The sequence below is a fragment of the Vulpes vulpes genome, chromosome 15 (assembly GCF_048418805.1).
Source record: "Vulpes vulpes isolate BD-2025 chromosome 15, VulVul3, whole genome shotgun sequence".
NCBI lineage: Eukaryota > Metazoa > Chordata > Mammalia > Carnivora > Canidae > Vulpes > Vulpes vulpes.
Window position 1 is genome coordinate 58203272 of NC_132794.1, and position 8177 is coordinate 58211448.

Here is an 8177-nt window from a genome sequence, read left to right on the forward strand (position 1 = left end):
CCACGCAGGACAGCGCGGGATCCTGGAGGCTCGCGTCCCTAAGCCTGGGGAGGGCAGCGAGCGCTCGGGTTAGGGCCTTGGTCTCGCGCCCTCGGCCTGGGCGCCGCCCGCCTCCTCCCCGCCGGCCCCAAATATCGACCCGCTTTCCCTTTCTCCCCAGCCGGGGACCAGGGACTGGGAAGTGAAAGGTTAAATACTGACCCTGGAGGACCGCGGGAAAGGTCAAAGCCCGAGGGTCACTCGCAGGCCCGAGGTTCCAGCTCCCTGTGCGGGGCACACGGCGCCCGGCTCCCTCTAAGGGGCTGGGTCTTAGGCCCCTGGAAGCGGTGGCGCGGGAGGGAGGGCGCCGGCTGGGGAGTGGGAGGAGAGGGCGACCCCTCCTTGCAGACTATGAGGGCGTCGTTATAGCGGACGATGCTAGGGTAGTGGGTGGGTCCCCCTGACGTCTCCGTCCTGAGTTTATTCTTTTGGATTGGAGTAGGAAGTTGGGGAGCTTTTAATTTATGCTTGGGCTGTCATTTGTTCTCCGTTTCTGGAGGGAGTAGGAGCCACCTGGAGCTGTGGGATGTGTTCCAGGTCAATTACAGTTTCCCTGCCTAGGATGGGGTAATTTTGTATTTTTTCTTTGTTTGTTCTTTTAAATTTTGTTTTTACTCCTTCTTTTCCTTCCGTCCCGTCCTTCACCATGTTTTTCACTAATCCCTTTCCCTTTCCTTTCTTTCCCCCTTTCCTTCTCGTTTGTTCTTTCCTCTCCACCTCTCCTTTTTTACTTTCTCCTCCCTTCCTTTTCTTTTTTCTTCCCTCTCCATTTCTTATTGTTTTCTTCTCTGTAGCTTTCCTCCCTCATTTCTTTCCTTCTTCTCTTCCTTCTATAGTTAGGTGGAGGCCTGGCCCACCTCTCTTCACCTCAAGACTTTCTCATGAAAGGTGCCAACTCCATTCTGCACTAAAATCAAATAGTCTTTGTTTTTTAAAAAAGAAAAAGGCAAGTGAACTCCAGAATGCAGAGGAAGCACCCTCTAGGCCCTTTTGCTGTAACTGGTATCCCCTGACGCTTTGGGCTAAGCCTTTGCAGTGGCCCATGTCCAGCTGGCTCAGGGAGCACCCCTTCCCCAGGCTTGGAACTCTGCAAACAGGGACAGTGTGCTCCCCTTGCTAATGCTACTCATGGTGCCATCTGGGCCCAACCCATTAACAAGAATCTTGGGTTGTTGTTTTTAGTTTTATTTGACTTTATTTTGGAAAAATTATAGTGAATCTCTGAGGCCATAACTCCTAAAAGCACCAGCTGAGAGCCTTAAATCTATCCTGAGGGTCTAGGAGCAGCCCAGTTGAAACCATTACCAGATAATTAGACAAAAACCAAACTTCCTGCCATTCAGGAAGAGGTGCCTCTCAGCTATCCAGCTTCAAAGTCTACAATCAACTGCATGTTTCACATTATCACCAGGCTGGGCTGCGTAGATGCAGCGTTATGCCCACACAATCTACCAGCAAGCAGCCATTCTTTGGAAAGGAAACACAACAGACACTGCACAAAAATCACTTGATTCTGGAAAAAATCAATAACGAAATTAGGTTTATTGTCTGCTTATATGATTAAAAATGACAAAGTGTTGCCTTTTATTTTCATAAAAAGACAGAGGGCTGAACAAAATAATTTACTGAGGAGTTCTGCTCCTTTCATTTGCCTAGCAAAACCTGGAAGAGGCTGAAAGGGCAGTTATGATGCTCAGTGTGGGTGCTGGAGACTCCCTGCTCACAGATGAGCTCGCCATCGGAGAAGATGTGTGCCGCTGTGTGTGCAAGGATAATATATTTCCTAATCTCCAGTTTGCAGCAATGCCTGTCCAGCTTCCTCCGTTTTTAGTTCTGCTTCATTCCAAAGAAATGTTGGGCCATTTGTTCCTTGCCCTTAACTTCTTTAACTGAAACCCAGATCCCAGGTCTTGTTCCCCTAAATAACTATAAGGATGACACTCCTTTAGAGGTTACACCATTCTGGCAGCACCAGAGCCTTTGCTCAGTCAGGGTCTCTCATATCCCCATCCAGCCACCATGGATCTTCCATCCAAGGAATCACAGCCTCTGGTCCTCCCGTGCCTGTATGCGCTGTGCGTGTGTGTGCCTGACCCTCTGCTTGGCCGGGATTAGGTTCCCTTCCCCGAAGGCTCACGGGGTTTCCAGAGTCTGGGCAGCAATCAGGAAAATGGGGTTTTGGAAATCTCTGTGGGCTGGATTCTCCAAGTGTGGCGGTGGTGCGCGCATTCAAGGAACACAACTGTTTTGGGCACGCGCTGGTTATGCCAACGCTGAGAGTTATTTATCTACGTTAAAAACAAGAAGAAACACCCCCCACCCCAAATCCACCATGTGAATCTTGGCTTAAATTCCACCCCCCCCCCCGCCCCCCACCCGCTGCCATTCCCTCATCCCCAGTAGTCGAGTTAGAATCTACTGTCATCTCTTAGTTGCTGTTCTTGGGTCAGAGACCAGCGTGCCCAGAACACCCTCCCACTCGTTCACTGCCTTGTTCTAGAACAAAGTGGCTCCCAACTGCGCTAGGGTTCACAGAGCGCGGCCTTCGAGAGAGTGTGAATAGCTTCGCCGGCACTTAGCACCATTAGGAAAATAACTACTGAGCCGGGTCCTTTAGAGTCTCATGTGCCTTCCGATTTGGAGCTGGCACTCTTTCCGGGGTTGCCTACACCGTGGGCAGGTTTGTTAGAGTCATTAATTGGCTCTCCTTTTATTCTGGAACCGAGAGGACCTATCTCCTATAGGTTTCGGAAATGAAACCCAACCTAACCACCTCTTCTACGGAATCCCCAGGGACATGGCTTCTCCAAGGTCGTCTGGCCTCTTCTTGGGGTTGAAGGCTTAAGGTGAAGCAGGCAGGCGTGGACTGCTTGTTACTTGGAAATCCGACAGGCGCGGCTGGGCGCCGGTATCGGGGTAGCAGTGGTCGAGCCCCACCAGCTTAGCTTTCGCCGGCCGGGTGTCGGGCTCCGCGTCGCTCTCTCCCCTGTCCCGCCGGGCCAACGCACCCTTGAGTCAGGCACCTTTCCCGAACACGTCCAAAGGGAAGAGGAGAGGACGCAGGGGTCCTGACCAGGCGGGTTCTGAGGAGCCGCCTTAGGGAGGAGGTCCGCGGATGGAGGTTTGGGGCGTCGCGTGTCCTCTGCTGTATGGTAGTTCCAGTTCCTTCCCGTGTCAAGGCAAATTCAGCCACCTACAAACCCGGCTTCTCCATTCCTCTCCGGGTCTTTCTCTCCAACCTCATTTCCCGACTGGCCTCCGTCTCCAGCCTTTAGAGCCCCAGAGCTGCGGGGGGTGAGGGTCAAAGGTCAGACCTTCACTAGGCTTGAGCTTCCACCTGCACCACTGCTGGTGTGGCGCAGGATTCGCTGGCCTGTCATTCTATTCTGGACGCCCATTGCCAACCGTTAAAGAGAAGAGACGCTGATCTCAGAGCTCCCTCCTCCCTTACTTAGCCCTCTCTGATGAGGTGGGGTCTTGGTGTGTGTGTGGGTCAGTTTAATCTAGGAAATCACATCCAGATCATAAAGTTACTCATCTGGGTGTTTTAGGAGGTTTATTTTTATTTTGGTGGGGATGGGGAGGTTTAATTATTTCTGCAGGTGTCCAAATTGGGGTGTTTTTTGAGCACACGATTGGCCACAGGAGCAGGCTTCCATTGCATCATTTCGATTGCCCCAACCCTGGTCAGAGCTGGAAAGAAGTTGCCAGAAGGGATCCAGGAGAGGCAAACGAATGCCTAGCTCTCCAAGTCGGCAGATCTGTTCCAAAGGGGCCGACCTTTTGCTTGAATGGGGGCAAGGTCGGCAGAGTAAAAAGCAGATTTCTATGCATGTTCACGTGGCCCAATGTAATGAACACATCTCCATCAATTCCTGGAGGCAGAGGGCTCAATTTACTTCAGTTTTAGCAGAGCAACGTCCTCAGCCTTAGCTTTGACTGACTATAAAGCAGCGGAGTAGTTAGAATTCTCTCTCCAATGAAAGTGATGGTCAATAGAATTCTCGGTATCAAATGAGCAATAATTTGCTGTGGCTACATGCTGGATAATGAAAGATGTTAGCAGGATCAATAAAAAATGAAAACACTTTTACTTACATCTTGAGTTACTGTTTTAAGAGAGGGAGAGGGATGCAACAAACCCAAAGCTAGGTTCAGAGCCTCCTCACACTCCCCTCAGACACACAAAGCTCTGTCACCAGCAGACGGAGGCTCTTTGTAGTCAAGGCCTCTACCTTACTCCCTCTGTGCTCATAGAAGACTAGGTTATTTATATCAAATTAACCCCTGAGAAACCTGTAATTTATTAACTATCAAGACATTAACATTTTCACTTTTTTTCTACAGCCAGAAATATATTTTAAATTGTTTTCCACCAGAACTGAAGGTCACCTAATTGGTTGTAGTTTGCCGAAAAAGTAGGAAAGCATCCCAAAGCTGAACTGTCCTTTGAAATGCCTAAAAATAAATGTGCACTTGACCAAGATACCCAGGAGGACCTGTGTTCTTTGGTTGTGCACACACAGGCAAAGGCATAGATTTAATTCTTTTTGATTTGTTACGTATGGTCATTAAATCTGGACACTTCAGATCTTAAACTTGCTCTTTCCAGACTATTTAATTCCCTCATCTTCTTTCATAATCATTTCATCTGTTCAATTTGTTTTCAATTTGCACTGGGTTTATTTGTACCTTCCAGTCTGCTTTTTTCACCATTCAACCCTAAATACTCCCCCTACATATCTGGTCTTTAAGAAACCTATTGCGAAATGATCAGGAAAGCATCCTATATTTTTTAAGTTTTACAAATACTTAAAAAATGAGAAAAATATCCCAAGTGCTCTGCATAAAACAAGTACAACGAAAAAAGCTCATGGACAGTCAGCTTTCAGCAGCAGAACCAATATAAGCAAAGAACATTGGCAAATGCATGTTTGGCTGCTTCTGTGGGTTTAAGAAGCCTACATTTTCTCATCACTTAAAAAAAACATAAAGAAGGAAAGCGAAAGAAAGAAAAGACACAAATTTAGTTGCCGTTTTTCTGCTCTCTGACCAGAAGAGCTGGTTCTGCCACCGAGATAATGGTCAGTGCTGCAATAACAGTGGCCTGTGAACATCTTTAGCAGGTTTGGCCTGGATTTGGAGAGACAACCAAGCAACCTGGGAGATTCAGAAAGCGGGAAGCAGTCTAAGAAAGTGTAGACAAGTTTCATACGGGGGATTTGCCCCCGGTTTGTGAATTCCTCTGGCTCTAGTTCCACAACGCGCACCAATGCAGGTGCGGTTCTGCAGCCGTTCGCTGCTTCGCAGGAGAACCGCGCACAAACCGCAGACACGCGCTCGCGTACCGGCCACCCAGCTGGGCACGCCGGGATATTTACACCCTGCTTGGGAGGCCTCCTCCCAGCCCTTATTTGCTACTTTAAACTCGCCAGGAGGACCCGTTAGCGGCCGTGGCTGGGAGGGCAGGCGGGAGGGGGGCGCCCCCGCTTGGCTCCCGGGCCGTGACGCGGCTTCTGCCCTCCGCCCTCGGCTCCCACCCCGTGTGGCTACAAGCTCAGCAGTGGACCCGCGTGGCCGGGCCCCTGAAGCCCCTGCCCCGGCCTACCCAGCCCCCCTCCCCCCGCACGCGCCTGTGAGACTGGCTTACCCCGGTGGGCGAGTCGCGGCGCATTAGCGGATTTCATGGCAAGTTGCTTCTGTGACAAGCGATCAGGTTTGCGTTGGAGGATTTGCCCCCTAGGAGGGAGGGAAACGAGAATCAATCTGCATAATTTCAAATGTGAAAGAAATCGGGAAACTGGGGAGCCTAATTTCAGGTCCCCTAATTACCCCCTCCCCCAGAACCTGTAAACCGCCCCACCCGGCTCCCGCATCAATGAACACTAAGAAAAATAATCCGCACAGGTCGCAGGTGATACCTTTTATTGTGCTCATTTTAAAGACGGGGACGAGTTGGCCCCCTCCACGAAGCCTTTCTCGACAGCCTGGCCCGGGGCAGGTGGGTCAGCCAGGCCGCTCCTGGGCCCGCGGATTCCTGCAGGGTCTCGAGGTGAGGGGTGCGAGAAAGAAAGACCTCGGGCTCGGTGCCAAGCGGCCCCCTTTGGCGCGCAGGGTCTGCGCCAGACGCACAAACCCAAATTCCCTCCAGCGCCTTCGGCTCCATCTTTAAATCCAGGCAAAGATCAATTCTCCCTCTGCCTCGCACACACACATTTGCAGCCATAAATAAACAGCTCCCAGCTAAATCAGGAACCGGAGAAGAGAAAGAAAAAGGAAGAACAGAAAAAGGATCAGAACCAGAGCTCGGGTCTCGCTTCTCCCAGCAGCAGGATGGCTCTTTTTGGTCAGGCCAGCCTCGCATTTGGGGTTGCAACTTGCATTTGAATAGCTGCCTGGGCTTGTTATGGACCCGGGAAAGCTCTGAAAGGGAATCACTATGCAAATTGTCCCAGTTACAATCGAAAGGTTCGATCTTCAGGAGCTGCCTGACGGAAGTTGATGTCAGCTATCTGTGCATTAGGGTTGCATTACCGCCTTCGCTGGCCTCCTCACCACCCCCTCTCGCGCCTGCCGGGGATGCTTTTTTTTTTTTTTTTTTTTTTTTGCTTATGTGTATATTTCGCCTTAGTAATTAAAAAAAGGGGGGAAAAGGGCTGAAGGTGGCGGTGTAGCTGGCTCGGGCCTGAGAGGCCCACGGGTGGAAGGGGAGGAGGTGTGGTCGCTCCGGCGGGTAGGAGAAGGGGGGGGGGGAAGGTCATTCTTTTGCAGCAGGTGTTGATGGTGTGTCTGAAATCAAACATTTAGAAACGTTTTTTTAGCGCTTTGCAGGACTAGGTGGCGGTGAGGGGTGGGGGCGGAGATGTCTGCCTCCGCCCGCCTGCTTGATCCTACAATGCCGGCTGCAGATCAATACCCGCTCACTGTAATCCCAGTAATTGTAGGACTCGCAGCTTTTATTTAAAAAGAGAGAGAGACAGAGAAAGAGAGAGAGAGAGAGGACACTACGGGTAGTCTGCTGAGGCAGCGCGGCTAGACGTGGTGCCCCGGGCGCCTTTCTGGGCGCCCACCTTTTACCCTAGAGCCCTCGAAGCTCCCCGCAGTGGGGTGGCTTTAAGATTCCAGCGCGCAGGTATTAGCCTGGGAGGCTGGGGGCCGCGGGAACTGTGAGGCTCGAGTGGTTTCCTGCCAGAAAGGGCACTCGCTCGAAGGCGCTCCTGGCTACTCAGGGCAGGCCGCGTGCTGCCGGGCTGGCGGCGTGGGATCCGGCTTTTCCCCGGCCTCCTGGCGTGCCCCGGAGGGCAGGCCAGGTCTGGAGATGGCCGTTCTGCGCCTGGACGCTGGCGTGTTGGCCTTCGGTGGCAGAGGCTCCACGTTCTGGGCCACGAGATGTTGGAACATGGGCCTTCCCGCATAGACGGTCGCTTCCCAGGGCTTGAAGCTGGGCCAGGCTGCGGGCTGCCGCGGAGAATGCCCAGTGTGGGCCTACCCTGGGCGCTCTGCCTGGGAAGCTGGCAGGGGCACTAGGATCTGGAGATTTCCCCCCGCGGCCGCTAAGGCTTTGGTTTCCTTCCTGAGCGCGACCATGACCCACCGACCGCGCAGTGCCCATGGGCCGGGTGTGTTCCTCAGGGCGCCTGCTGCCTCTGTCACCCGTCCTTTGCTGGCAGAGTCGGGGCAGGACCGCTGGGGCCTGGGGCCGCAGCCCCCGCGCGGCTGGCAGTGCGCAGCTTCTGGCGACCTCGAAGATGACCATCTGTCATTCAATTAAGGTTTCAGGGCAGCTGATGGGGGAGCCAGGGTCAGCGACCCCAGGACAAAACGGCCTGCTGCCTCGCATAGGAGAAGTTCAAATGTTAAATGCAGAACATTGTGCCCTCTCTCAGCCCTGGCCCCCGCCCGGCCGCAGGTCTGGCCGGTGGACAGCAGCGGGGTGAAGGGCAGCGGTCATTAGCACTTAGATTTCAGCTCTGGGCTGGGCTCCTTCTGTTGGGTCATTTTGACCAGAGAACCTTTAACCCTTTCATGCCAGCTCTCCCTCTAGGGAAGGCCTGCTTGTCTGAATGAGGAAGAAAGAGAGGGATCAGATGCACCCATATAAAGAGGAGTTAAACTATTTCTGGCCGCTTGTCTATTAG

At 52.4% G+C, this 8177-nt stretch overlaps 1 long non-coding RNA gene across 1 annotated transcript; it reads right to left on the bottom strand.

The window, feature by feature from the left end:
* Window positions 1-1562: 1562 nt before the first annotated feature.
* Window positions 1563-7974, bottom strand: LOC140595635 (uncharacterized). Its single transcript, XR_011997386.1, has 4 exons — window positions 7634-7974; window positions 5961-6282; window positions 5690-5778; window positions 1563-4081 (listed from the first exon to the last, which is right to left on the bottom strand). It is a non-coding gene; the product is annotated as an uncharacterized lncRNA (long non-coding RNA).
* Window positions 7975-8177: the final 203 nt, after the last annotated feature.